Consider the following 13,720-nt stretch of genomic DNA (forward strand, 5'->3'; position numbering starts at 1 on the left):
TGTTGCTGACCAAGGGGATCGCGGGGGCGGATGGGGGCCGCCCTTCCCGAGGCGGCCGCCAGGGGGCGGCAGGAGCGGCCCCAGATGACAGCGGGAGGCCGCGAGGCGGGAGGGAGGAGGGACGCGGGGAGCGCGGATCCCGCTCTCGGATCGCAAACTCGGAGCCAGAGCTCTCCGCGCGCGCCTCAGCCGCCGGCCGCCCGCGCAGCCCGACGCGGACTCGGGGCGCAGCGGGAGCCCGTGCAAGGCGGGCGCGGGGCGGCGGCGGCGGCCGTCCATGCGGCGGCGCTCGGGGCTGCCGGGCGCCGGGAACCACGCGGGGGCGAGGCGAGGCGAGGCGGCCGCCGGCCGCTCCGGGACGCGGACCGCCAGGTGAGCAGAGCCGCGCGCCTCGCGCCCCCTGCGCGCCGCCGTCGCGGCCCCAACCCAGCTGCCGCCGCTCGGGCTCCGGCCCCCGCTCGCTGGCCGGCGGGGCGGGCCGGCGCGGGCGACCCGGTGGGTGTGTCCGGGACGCCGCGGGCGGCGCCGCTCCGGGCTCGGGGAGCCAGCGCGCGCCCGGTCCGTGCCGACGGCTGCGCCTCCTTCTCGGGTTCTCGTCCTGACCGGAGTCTCGCTCTGCGCTGGCGCCGGCGCGCACCCCTCCACCCCCGACTCTCAAACTCCAGGAGCCGTCCGCCTCGGCCGTCCCCGGGTCGGGGCCCGCGCTCCCTGGGGCGGGTCGGAGGGGGAGCCGGAGTGCACACCCAGCCCGTGCGCCCCCCACCGCAGCCTCGCCTCCCTCCCGCCTGGGGCGCCAGAGCCGGGCGAGTCTCCGCCAGCGCTCCCCGCGCCCGGCCCGAGGCCTCGGGTCTGTGTGTGTCTCAGCTTAGCCGCTGCCACCCGGCGAGCCCTGGAGCCCGAGCGGATGGGTTGTTTCCGCCCACCCTGGACGCTTCCTCAAGGGCAGCCCCAGTACCTGCGGCCCCTTGGCGCACGTACAGAAGCAGCTTCTGCAGGGCGAGCTCACCTTGGAGCTCTACAGATCTGGAAGTTAAGCTTGCTTTTTCTCTGAAATCACATCAGCCCTGACCTGGGAAGGGGATTTCAGGGCGTTCTCGGGCCCACCTAAGTATCTGGAATTTGTGGTCTAAAGAGTTTTCTAAGCAATTCACACCCGGCGCCGTGCCTCCCAGTCCCCTTTGCCTTCTGTTAAAAGTGCATGCTTGCTTCTCTTCCTGTCTTCTTTTCGACCCCCACCACGCTGCCCTTCGCCCTTTTCGGGCAGTGAGTCTAAAGTCTTGACGTGGGTAGCAATCATTGGATGCCTGTTGGAATTTGGAATAAGAGAAATAGAGACCCGAGAGAGATCTGAGGAATTGTCTCAGCCAACCCTCCTTTCACAGCTGGAGGCACCCAAGACCCAGAACAGTCTAAAGATTTTCCCAGGATCACACAGCTTTTAAAATCTGCATGTCTTCTACTTGATTGATGTTGTTGGAGGTTATGCAGTAACTGGGCTTACTAGGGTCTTGCTGGGTCTCAATATACAAAGAAGCAAACATTTTAAAAATGTGACTTAAATACAGAACTCCTCAATTCCTATAGATTTTTGTTGGCATCGTAGTTGAATTCCTTTAGAAAACAAAATCCTAGCCCTGAAATTAATGCGAGGAAGCAGATGGGCATCCTGGGACTTTCCTACAAATCTCTGCAGGGCTGGAAGAGGGATTTCCCAGAGGTCCGGGCCTGGGAAGTGAGTTTGGGTGATCAGGATACTGGAGCCCCTTCTGAATAAGCAAACGGGTTGGTCTCTTGTGCGTAGCTGGCCAGTTGAACTCATGTGATCTCCTCCGTGCCCAGCACTGGGCAGGGCACCAGGCTGGCATTACTTTCTTTTCAGTCTCTTATGCCATGAAGAAATGCTTCTCACTGGCTGTTAGGGAAAGACAAATACAGCCCAGAGTTTGGGAGTAAGTTAGGGTTGGGGAGATTTTAGATTTGGAGTTTGTTTTTGTTTTTGCCTAGAAAAACTTGTGATTGCAGTCAGTTATCCTAGACAGAGGCTGTGTATTGCCTTCTTCTTCTCCATCCCCCACATTTCCCTCCTGGTACCACTTTTATCCTAATTGCTGGGAGTCTCAATGTTCAAATGTCCCCAACACTCCCGTTCTGTACCCCACAATTATAGCTCATTCATCACAAAATCCCTTCCACATTCTTTTATATCTGAGAAATTATTTCCCTGTCTCCTTTCCCACTGCCCCCACCTTCAACCACGTCCAAATTACGGTAATAATCTCCCCTCTTGACTCCCAGCCACGAGTTGCTTTCTTCATTTTAATCCGTCTTCTTTCATGCTGACAGATTAATATTTCTAAAATTCTGATTTCACCACATCACTTCTCTCAAGAAATCACAACAGCTCCCCAGTATTCACTTCTATTTAATTTTTCTCCAACAGATATTTCTGAGCTTGTACTCCGTGCCAAAGACTGTTTCTATGTGCCGGGGCTTACGCTGTGAACAAGACAGTATCATTGCCTTCAGGGAGTCCACAGGCTAGCAGATGATAAATAACCTCCCAGGGGAGAAAGCGAAGTGTAGAAATAACCACAATACAAGGGGGATGTGCAAAACATCAAGGAGATGTGGATGAGGGAGAAATTGATTCTGCATGGGAGGAGCTGGGACAGTTACCACTGGGCTTTGAAGCCTAAGGAGGAGTTCGAGGTGATGGGAAAGGCTCGTGGGGAGGGAGGACATGCCAAGCAGAGGAAAGAGCTTAAGGAAAGACTGGGAGACAGGAAAGTGCTGTATGGGCGCGGTTGAATCAGGGTTAATTTTCATCAGGGGATTTAACATGTTTCCTAAGCCCAGGCTGCTTTATTGACCCAAGAGCCAGCCCAATGCCTTCCTGCTTAAAACCCATTCCTCCACTCACCCAGTTTCTTTATCATGGTCTTATCTGCCCTCCCCACACCTCCCATCCCCAGCTCAGAAATTCAGATTTCCTCTCTTCTGATCTAAATGTTGCCAGGCAGTGTATCCCGCCCAGCCTCTCTTGCACGCATTCCTGTGTCTCTTCCCTGCATTCTTTGCTCTAGCTCTATGTTCAGCCTGGATGAGCCTCGCCTCCCCAGTCACTCTGAGGCTTCCCTCTAGCAGCCTCCTGGGGCCTCTCCCCAGTCATGGGACACACTGTCCATATGTTAATGGCCCCAACAAACTTGAAAGCGCCCGACTCCTTGCCTGGGTTTGACCTCCCATCTCTCTTTCCCCTTCTCTCGCCTCTTCTTTCTGGTTTTCCCACCTTTTCTCTTTCTTTGCGTGTGTATGCAGAATTGTGATGTTTACTTACGTGCAGTTGTAAAGGTTTCGTGTGTATTTGTTGAATAACCTCACTGTGAAAATGGATTAAAAATATTATGCTGGGGGCTGGGTGTGGTGGCCCACGCCTGTAATCCCAGCACTTTGGGAGGTCAAGGCGGGCAGATCGCCTGAGGTTGGGAGTTCGAGACCAGCCTGACCAACATGGAGAAACCCTGTCTGTACTGAAAAATACAAAATTAGTCAGGTGTGGTGACACATGCCTGTAATCCTAGCTACTCAGGAGGCTGAGGCAGGAGAATCCCTTGAACCTGGGAGGTGGAGGTTGTGGTGAGCTGAGATCGTGCCATTGCACTCCAGCCTGGGCAACAAGAGTGAAAATCCATCTCAAAAAAAAAAAAAAAAATGTTATGTTGGGAGCCAGCACATGATGCAGGCTGACGCAGAGGAGGAGGAGATTTAGGGGAAACTCTGGCTTTAGGCCAGCTTGCTGCCTCGGGATCCCCCAATTTTACTCCTCCGCAGGACCGGAGTGCTGAGGCTGGGACACCCCTTCATCACCTAGGCCTGCTTTGCCCTCTCTTCCTCCTTCCCATCAAAACCTAGTTCTGTGCCCACGGCCTTGCTGGCTTGTAAGTCTCGTTTGGGCCATGTTTAGTGAGCACCGGTGTGTGCTGCACTTGGGGCTTTCACTTGTTTTTCTTTTAACCCTCCCAGCCACCTGTAAGAGAGACACTAGCATTTGCATTGTATAGGAGGAAAGTTCAGGCTTACTTGCCTGAGGTCAGCAGCTCAGGTTTGGAGCTGAAATCTTAAACCCAGCTCTCTAAATCTGGTATTCTTTCCACTATATCATTATTTCCTTGAAAGAGTTGTACTAGGAACATCTGAATCAAAATTCAGATCTGGTGAAAGAAAAACACAGGCTCCAGGATGGAAACAGAAGAACTGGCATTTTTAACGCTACCTCAAGTGATTCTTCTGCACACCCAGGTTTGCGGACCACTGTCCTGGGCTTCCTTTACAATGTGGTTCTAGTGACAGGTGGTGGGCTAATACGCCCCTTTATTTCAGCCAGCATGTTCCTTTTTGACAGAGGCCCTGACCTTGATTCTAAGGAGTGAGCAATGGAGAATTGTGGCCAAGGCCAGGAGGAAGGCCCTCTCTTTTGGCTGGAAGGGTTTTTAGTTCAGTCCTGAAGGTCCAGCCCCCTCATCTTACTTGAAGGCATGTAAGCCCATCTGCCATCAGACTAACTATGAGTTTCTTTTGGGACTTGAGCAAGTGCTGAGGGAGAAAGACCAGGATGGGTTTGTTCAAGAGCCCAAGTTGCTTGGGTTGGGACTCCCCAAAGAGGGCTGGACAGGCAATGCCAGCCCCTTCCTCCCTGCAGGCATGGTGAGTTGAACCTCTTTCCCTGGAATGGGGACTGAGCATTGATCGATCTTTCCCCTTCAACGGGCCTTGCTCTTCTCCCTACCCACCCGGCCTCAGTTTCCCCATGTGTAACAAGAGGATGGCCAAAGCCTGGAGGGCTGGTGGGGGGACCAGTGCATGGGTATGCAGAGCCTAAGGCAAAGCCCTAAGGCACATAACAGGTGCTCAGCGTCAGCTCTCATCCCATTTCTTTACTCTGTACCTGATCAGTGCTTGAGACAATTGGAGCTCAATATATTGCTATAGAAAAAATGTGTATAATCTCAGGCCCTCTCAAATCCAGCATTTTGGGTCTGAAGGTAGCAGGGCTGAATGTGACAACTGTGTATTCAAACCCAGCAATGAACACTACCAGGTGTGCGGTCATAATAATAATGATTTATCCATCCAGCATCCCTGCTCCCGCTGCTCCCCCTGCTCCCCTTCCCCAGCTTCCCTTTCGATTCCCCAAAGAAGAACCCAAGGAACAAGAGGCAATAGTTCTGTGTATTGATGATGAGTTGTCCTGGGAAACTGGTCTCTTTCTGTTTACCTCTTTTCCTGCCCACCCACTCTTTCAGCTGAGGGTACTGCCCACATTGTCTTCTCCGGCCTTTCCAAAGCTGATCACTGAGGCGGTGGCCCAGGCAGTGGAGCCCTTTAGCCCTGCTTCTCGAGGGTGCGGTCAGAGGGCAGTGAGCCAGGCTCACAGTGCTGCTGTGTCTTGTCCCAGGAGGGTGGCACTGGGCAGCCCATACCCAGGTGGGCAGCATGTGGCCTGCTCCACCCTCCCGGCCCTTGGCCGGCTGCCTAAGGCCTGGCCAGCAGCGAGGACCAAAGTATTGAGTGATTAATGGGCACCCCATCTAATCTCCTGCCAGGGGAAATGAAGGGCCAGCCATGGGCTGGGAGCTCGTCATGACCTGCTCCAGGTGGGCTTGGAATGCACCCAGCTCTCGATGGGGATTAAGGCTTGAAAGACAAGAGGAAATGAGATGTTAACCCTTTAGGCCTTGGCCCTGTGAGCCCCAGCAGGGAAATCGCAGGGGAATTATCTGCAAGCATCTGATGAAAGGGGAGCATCAGCTTTGATTTATGGCAGGGATGCAGCCATGTGACTATGGGGTTGGAGGGTGATGAGCAGTGTCTTCGACTTAACCATTTTTCTTAGAGGCACAGTCAGGAGAGAGAAGAGGGTTAATTTCCTATAATAAAAGGATACATGGACTGCTGGGAGGCTACCCTACCTGCTTCCTTCTTGGAAACCCTCCGATCATATCAGCAAGCTACAAATTTGTAGTTGCCAGGCATACTTTGCCCCCTGAAATGTAGCGTCTCTGACCACTTGTAATGTGAAGGAAGAGAAGCCACCTCCTTTACCAGGCCAGGCAGCCCATGGTGGTGCTGAGGAGAGCACCCTGGGGCTAGGTCCCTGAGTTCAAGCCTTGGCTCTATCAAGCTTTGGGCCTTGAACAAGTTCCTCGGCCTCTGGGCTGTAGTTTTTCCACCTGGAAAATGCTCGGAGCTATCTCAGGCCTGTAGAAAAGTGCCACTTGAATGTTAGCTATCGCTGGTGTTGTTTGTTTTTCACCACTTTGGCTGAATCCTGAGCCCACACCTTCTTTGGGAAAGACAGAAGCCCCTTCTCTTCCACGGCTCTAAAGCTTGCTTTGGGTGAATTGATGACTTCCTTTTTGCTTGATCTCCCTTGTTTGACCCCCGACTCTCACATGCCTTGGATTCTGCCTGGCTGGCTCCTTGCTTTGCTCCAGCTCCATGGTTTCCAGTTGCCCCTTTCATGATATTACCCTGCCTCTCGTCTCCTGCCCCCATGCTAGGTGGTCAGACTACTGATGGGCTGGGCAGTGGCATCTGTTGGGTCCTCTGGTGGTGCTGGCCAATTCTGCACTGGCTCTGCTCCTTGCTAGCTCCGCTGTGACCTGACAGTCCCAAGCCGAGGCTAGAAAATGCAGCTGTCTTGAGAGCAAAATTGGGAGCCATGGGGGCCATCTGGCCTGGATGCAAATCCCCGCTCTGCCCTCTGTTCTGGTTTCTCTGCCGTATCATTGCCTCGTTCTTGATGGGGGATAATAACAGTTATACTCACCTAATGATTGATAAGAGGATCAAATCCAGCCAGGCACATGAGGCCCCTTGGGGACTGTGTAGGAGAGTTTATTGCTGGTTGTAAGGTGAGCCCTGAGGGTAGAGCTGTGTCTTGAAGTTTCGAAGTCTCATTACAGGGTGTGTAGTGACATTGTAGCCTTTAGTTCCATGTAGTGTCTTTTCCAGAGCAGACAGGTACCCAGGGCCTGCTTGACTTCAGTGATGTTTTAGTTGAGGCCTGTCATTTCATTCTGCTTGAAGTTCGGAGGATCTTCTGGTCAGCGAAGCGGGGAGGAGCTGCCATTTACGGAGCTCCATGTCAGATATTGGGATTTACCTGTTTTTTTTTTTTTTTTTGACACTGATTCTCACTCTGTCACCCAGGCTGGAGTGTAGTGGACTGATTTTGGCTCACAGCAACCTCTGCCTTCCGAGTTCAAGCAATTCTCTGCCTCAGCCTCCTGAGCAGCTGGAATTATAGGCGTGCACCACCATGCCCAGCTAATTTTTGTATTTTCAGTAGAGACAGGGTTTCACCGTCTCGGCCAAGCTGGTTTTAAACTCCTGAACTTGTGATCCACCTGTCTCGCCCTCCCAAAGTGCTGGGATTACAGGCGTGAGCCACTGTGCCCAGCCTTACCTGGGTTCTTCTATTTAATCCTCTCAACAACCTGGGTGAGGTAGACACTATTATTTCTACTTTATAGCTAGAGAACCGAGGCTCAGAGAGGTTAAGGAACGTTCACATGCTCACACAGCAAGTAGACTTCAGAGTGATGTTTGAATTTCAAGTCATTTGACTCCAAAACAAATGCTCCGGGGGGAGCTATTGGTCTGTTAGTGAGTACCTCGTTGACGAAAGGTCTCTCCCTGCTCTCAATCTCTCACAGGATGCCCTGTCTTCCTGGCCTCTTTCTCATGAGCATATGTATGCATAATGGCACTGCTGATACTGCTCTGTTTTCTCCTTGATATAGGCGTATGTTTTAATTTAGCACATGCAGATATGTCTTTTCACCTAATATGACTCCATGTAAACATTTCCCACTTTTCACCTAAGCAAGGCCCCCATTTTTTAAAGCACAGTGACGCTTTCCATCATTTTGCTCCATCGCAGTGTCCTTAGCCGTTCCCCACCCTCTGTCAGGGATCTAGGTTGTTCTAGTTTTTCCCAGTTCAAAAATTGGCACTACCAACATGAATGTTCAATTTGCTGTTCGTTTCTGGTCTCATGTTCTGCTTTGGAAATACACTTCCCAGCCATGTGATTACCAGGTCAAAAGCAGGAACTATAATAAGAGTGCCCCATGCTGCTTATGGGGTCTTCAGAGAAAACGCACCTGGGAGGCCCAGATGAGGGAACCGGAAACAGAACAGGTGCTGGTTTTCTGCCTGTCCTTCCTTTCCTCGTAGTTACTGTTCTTTCCTGAGGCTCAGATCGGAGGAACTTGATACCTCACTCTTCGCAAGGGTTGTGAGAGGTACTGTTTGGGTGACGACTTTTTGAGTTCCATAGAGGGAAGTTATTTCAGTGTCCACAGAGGTCCCGAGGAGCGGAAGGTCTTGGCAGCTTCTGTGATTGCGCTGCTGTGCGTTAGTGGTCCTGTGTGGGCATTGCTATGCAGTCATTCACTCTGACATCCACTGCCTTCTGAGCTCCTACTGTGCATCAGGTGGCAGCCCCATGCGCTGTAAAGTGTGTGAATTCCAGACCTGACTCTGCTTGTGTGGTCTTGGGCAGCTTAATCTCTTTAAGCTTCAGTTTCCTCACTTGTGAAATGGGCTAACCATCTCTGCACATGCTGTAGGAATTAGAGAGAGCATAGGTAAGGTGTTTGCTCATGCCTACAATGAAGGGCCAACTGTTGTGAAAATGAGCACTAGAACTTCTTTCTTCTTACGGATGAAGAAGATGTGTTCTTGCCTCGAGGAGTGGGGTTGGGGAGTAGTATCATACCTACAGCCTTAGCAGGGGCAGGTGAGAGGAAAATCACTACTATAAACACGTAGTAGAGAGGTTGGAGGACCCAGACAGGCATCAGATTCAGATTGGTGGGAATTCAGAAAGACTTGGGGTGGGTTCTGCCTCCTAACAGGAAGAAACTGTTGGGGGAGAGGAGAGGGGGAGAAAGGAAGTAGAAGCCTGTTGTGTTTTATGGGAGGGCTACGTTCTTGGAGACCTTGCAGAATTCAGATCTCGTAATTCAGACTTTTCCCTCTACAGAATAAATGTAGGGTGTGTGTTTACTTGTTACAGTCTCAAAACACATAGCGTTGCTTTGCTTGCTTTTGCTTCTCATAGGGTTGCATTCTCTCTCACATTGCACTGTGAGCTCACTCATAAATTAGCCACTTGGTATCTTGTGATGCCGTTTTGGCTTTCTCGGTCGCCAAGCTGGTGGTGGTGGTGGTTGCTGTTGTCATCATCATCATCTTGATATGTTTTTAGACTGACACCAGCACCACCATTTGACAGATTGTCTAGATTGGGGATCAGCACACTTTCTTGGAAAGGGGCAAAACATTAATATTTTGACTTTCCAGGCTGTGTGGTCTTTGTTGTAACTAATCAGCTTTGCCTTTTGAGCATGAAAGAAGCCATAGACAATAGATGAATGAATGGGCAGGACTGTGTTCCAGTAAAACTTATTTGTGGGCACCACAATTTGAATTTCATGTAATTTTTATATGCCATAAAATATTCTTCTCTTGATTTTTATCCAGCCATTTGAAAATGTGGAAAAAATAGGCAGAGAGTCAGGTTTAACCTGTGGGCCAGAGTTTGTGGATCCCTGGTCTAGTTGACTATAATATTTGAAAATTGTTTTAAATTATAGGAAGAGTGAATGCTGAAATATCCTGATACTCAACAAAATTATTCATAGAGATTCCAGTGCTCATAAGAAAAAAGGTTAATTCACAAGTTCTATCAAGAGATTGGGGTATTTATGAGCTTTAATGGTACCAACATAGACACTTTAATACAATTTTAAATTATTTAGGTAGTTATTCTAGAGAATGAAAAATTTTAAATTACATTATTTCAAAATTTTAGTACCCAATGACCTTATTAATATTGTTACTGTCATTCTATTTCGTGATTTTAATTGTACACCATGGCCAGGTGTGGTGGCTCATGCCTGTAATCCCAGCACTTGGGGAGGCTAGGACAGGAAGATTGCTTGAGCCCAGGAGTTCCAGACCAGCCTGGGCAACAAAGTGAGACCCCATCTCTACAAAACATCAAACTATTAGCCAGACATGGTGATGTGCACCTGTGGTCCCAGCTACATATATGGGAGGCTAAAGTAGGAGGATTTCTTGAGCCCAGGAATTTTGAGGCTGCAGTGAGCCATGTTCATGCCATTGCAATCCAGTCTGGGTAACAGAGTGAGACCCACCCAGAAAGAAAAGAAAATAAATAGAAGAGAAAGGGAAGGGGAAGGAGAAGGGGAAAGGAAGGGAAGGGAGAGGAGAGAAAAAGAAAAAAGAGAAGAAAAGAAAAAATGATATGCCCTAAACTGGTTTATTATTGTATACTATCCTGAAGTCCAGCAGTTCTGCCTGATTCCCAGCAGCCTGCTAGCCGGAGTTTGGAACTTGATTCTAGCTGGAATTTTTTTTCATTGTAAAAGGCAGGCGAGAGCATAGACGAAGCACCAAGGCTTGCATCTGGCACACAGTGAATGTGGGATAAACTTTTGCTCCCTCTTTTCCCTTTCCCTTCCTCCCCACTCAAAAGTTCTGTCTATTTGGTCAGATCCAAAACATGCTGAGCCTCTTTGAAATTGTTACTCTGGTTCTTTCCACATGCAATAAAGTCACTAACCTTTTTAAATGGAAACAAAAACAAAGGCTGTTAGAAAGCAGAGTTTCCCCTCCCGGGTCACCAGCTTTCCTTTACTAGAGAATGAGCAGTGCTGTGCTGAGACCCTGGCTGGCCGGCCAGGGTCAGACAGGAGGCCCCAGGTCCGAAGAAGGCATCTCCAGCTGGGTGCAGACCCAGCTCTCCAGTCAGGAGGGGGGCGCCGGGCCTGCTGGCTGCTCTGAGGTCCACAGCTCCTGGGTGTATCTTGATTTCAGAGAGTCCAACAGTAGGAAAGCCAGAACCTCTCCAGATGGAAGACCACCAGCCCTGAAGGTGACGGTAATGCTGTGGTTCTTGGCTCAGGAACATGCTTTTGCTGTGTATGTTGGATGGGAGACCTGTCTTAAGTAGATGTGTGTTTGTGTTGTTTAGGGGGTGGTGGCGCACAGCCACATATGCTTTCTGGCCTGGGGTCTGGCAGGATGTGAAGGGAGGCAGCCGCTGTCCTTTGGCCAGTGAGATCTTTCATTATTCTGTTGGGCAGGGGGGCTGGCATTCTTCCTGTGTGTTGGGAACTCTTTGGTTTAGAAGCAAGTGGTCTTGTAGCCAAGGGCACAGGCGTTGAAGCCCGACTTTGTCACTAACTTGTTTGACATCCAGCAATCCATTTCCATGTCCATGACACTAATTCTTCATTCTTACTGGGGTGGTCAGAGGAGGCCTAGTGGACAGTTAGGACTCTTACCACCACCCAGCAGTAATGGAGCCATGCATCCGTCTGAGCCTCCCTGCTGTGGTACCAGCAGAGGCTACAGGAGGCTCTCCTGCCCCTCCAAGCCGGGGACATGTCATTGGGGACCTGATTGGGAGCTGGAACTCCCACCTCTGCCCAGAAGAAATGACAAGTCCCTTTTCCCCCTAGGGTGTTATTGGAGGCCAAGTGAACCTGGGAACCTGGCCTTCTCTTCCCATGTAGCTATAATGAGGGGGTTGTCCTTTCCTTGCTGGAGCAGTGTCAGAAGAAGCCAGGGAAAATGGAAGGTTTAAATAAGATCTAGAGCCTCCTATCGCAATACCTAAAATGTCCAAGTTTCAATAGATAATCACTCATCACGCTGAGAACCAGGAAGATCTCACCTGAATAAAAAAGGCAATTGATGCCAGCACTGAGTTGACTGACAGAGATGGGGGGATTATCTCACAAAGACTTTAAAGTGACCATTATAAAAATGCCTCCAGGAGCAATTATGAACACACCTGAGGCAAATAAAGAAAATATAAATGAGAAATCTCAGCAAAGAAATAGAAAAACCAAATGGAGATTTTCTTTTATTTTTTAAAGAATCTGTGTTTTATTGTAGATTGCCAATTTATAGTTGCATGTATTTATGGGGTGCAAAGTGATGCTATGATTTATGAATGCAATGTGGAATAATGAAATCAACCCAACATATTCCTTACCTCAAATGTTATCATTTTTTCTAGTGAGAACATCTAAAATTTACTCTTAGCAGGTTTGAAGTGTACAAAGTACTATTATTAACTATTTTCACTATGCTATGCAATAGATCTCAAAAAAGGCTTATTCCTCCTATCTGAGTCTTTCTATCCTTTGACCATAACCTCACCTTTCTCCCCACCCTCCAACCTCTGTAAACACTTTCTACTCTCTGCTTCCGTGAGTTTGATTGTTTGAGATTCCACATATAAGTAAAAACATGTGGTGTTTGTCTTTCTGTACCTGGCTTATTTCATTTAGTGTGAAGGCCTCTAGATTTGTCCACGTTGTGGCATGTAGGATTTTCTTCCTTTTTAAGGTTGAATAATGTCCCATCCTATACATGGGTATACCATGTTCATCTGTTGCTGTACACATAGATTGATTCCATAACTTGGCTATTGTAAGTAGTGCTTCATTGATCATGGGAGTGCAGATCTCTCTTGACAAACTGATTGCAAAAATTTTGGGTAAATACCCAGCAGTGGGATTGCTAGATCATATGGTAATTCTATTTTTAGATTTTTGAGGAGGCTCTATACAATTTTCTATAATGCCTGTACTTATTTACATTCCCACCATTAATATACAAGATTTTCTTTTTCTCTACAGACTCACCAACACTTGATTTATTTCGTCCTTTTGACAATAGTCATTCTGACAGGTGTGATATATCTCGTGGTTTTAATTTGCGTTTCCCTAAAGGTTAGTGATGTTGAGGATCTTTTCATATACCTGCAGGCCATTTGCATATCTTTGTTTGAGAAATGTCTATTCAGGTCCCCTGCCCATTTTTTAATTGAGTTTTTTATTTTCTTGTTGTTGAGTTGTTTGAGTTCCTTATATATTTTGGACATTAACCCCTTATTGAATGTTTGGCTTTCAAATATTTTCTCCCACTCTGTGGATTATCTCTTCACACTATTTGCTATTTCTTTTGCTGTGCAGAAGCTTTTTAGTTTCATGTAATCCCATTTGTCTATTTTTGCCTGCACTTTTGGAGTTAAATACAAAGCATTACAGACACTGCAGTGTCTTGTAGTAGTTCTCCTAAGTTTTCTTCCAGTAACTTTACAGTTTCTAGCTTTACATTTAAGTCTTTAATCCCAAATGGAAATTTTAGAATTGAAAAATATAATAACAAAAACAAAACTTCACTGATGGCTAAACAGCAGAACTGCAGAATGGAGATGACAGGAAAGAATCAATGGATTGGAAGATGTAACGATAGAAATAACCCAACTTGAGCAACAGAGATAAAAATAGACTGGAAAAGAAAAAAAGAAAGAAAGAGAGAAAGAAAGAGAGAGAGAGAAAGAGAGGGAGGGAGGGAAGGAGGGAAAGAAAGAAAGAAAGAGAAAGAAGGAAAGAAAGAAAGAAAAAAAGAGAAAAAGAAAGAAGGAGAGAGAGAAAGAAAGAGAGAGAGGGAGCGAGGGAGGGAGGGAAAGAAAGAAAGAGAAAGAGAGAAAGAAGGAAAGAAAGAAAGAAAGAGAAGGAAAGAGAGAGAGAAAGAAAGAAAGAGAGGGAGGGAGGGAGGGAAAGAAAGAAAGAGAGAGAAATAAAGAAGGAAAGAAGGAAAGAAAGAA

The 13,720-nt window shown here is 48.5% G+C and overlaps 1 protein-coding gene across 1 annotated transcript in view; it reads left to right on the forward strand.

Annotated features, from left to right (window-relative positions):
• The first annotated feature begins 338 nt into the window (after window positions 1-338).
• Window positions 339-13,720, forward strand: part of THSD4 (thrombospondin type 1 domain containing 4) — a 661,199-nt gene continuing 647,817 nt past the window's right edge. Inside the window, exon 1 of the mRNA XM_032244849.1 lies at window positions 339-372. The gene's annotated coding sequence lies outside the window, so the exon portion shown is untranslated. The remainder of the gene's footprint in view (window positions 373-13,720) is intronic.

This window comes from Sapajus apella, unplaced genomic scaffold (assembly GCF_009761245.1).
Source record: "Sapajus apella isolate SASKATOON/1434 unplaced genomic scaffold, GSC_monkey_1.0 scaffold55, whole genome shotgun sequence".
Classification (NCBI taxonomy): Eukaryota; Metazoa; Chordata; class Mammalia; order Primates; family Cebidae; genus Sapajus; species Sapajus apella.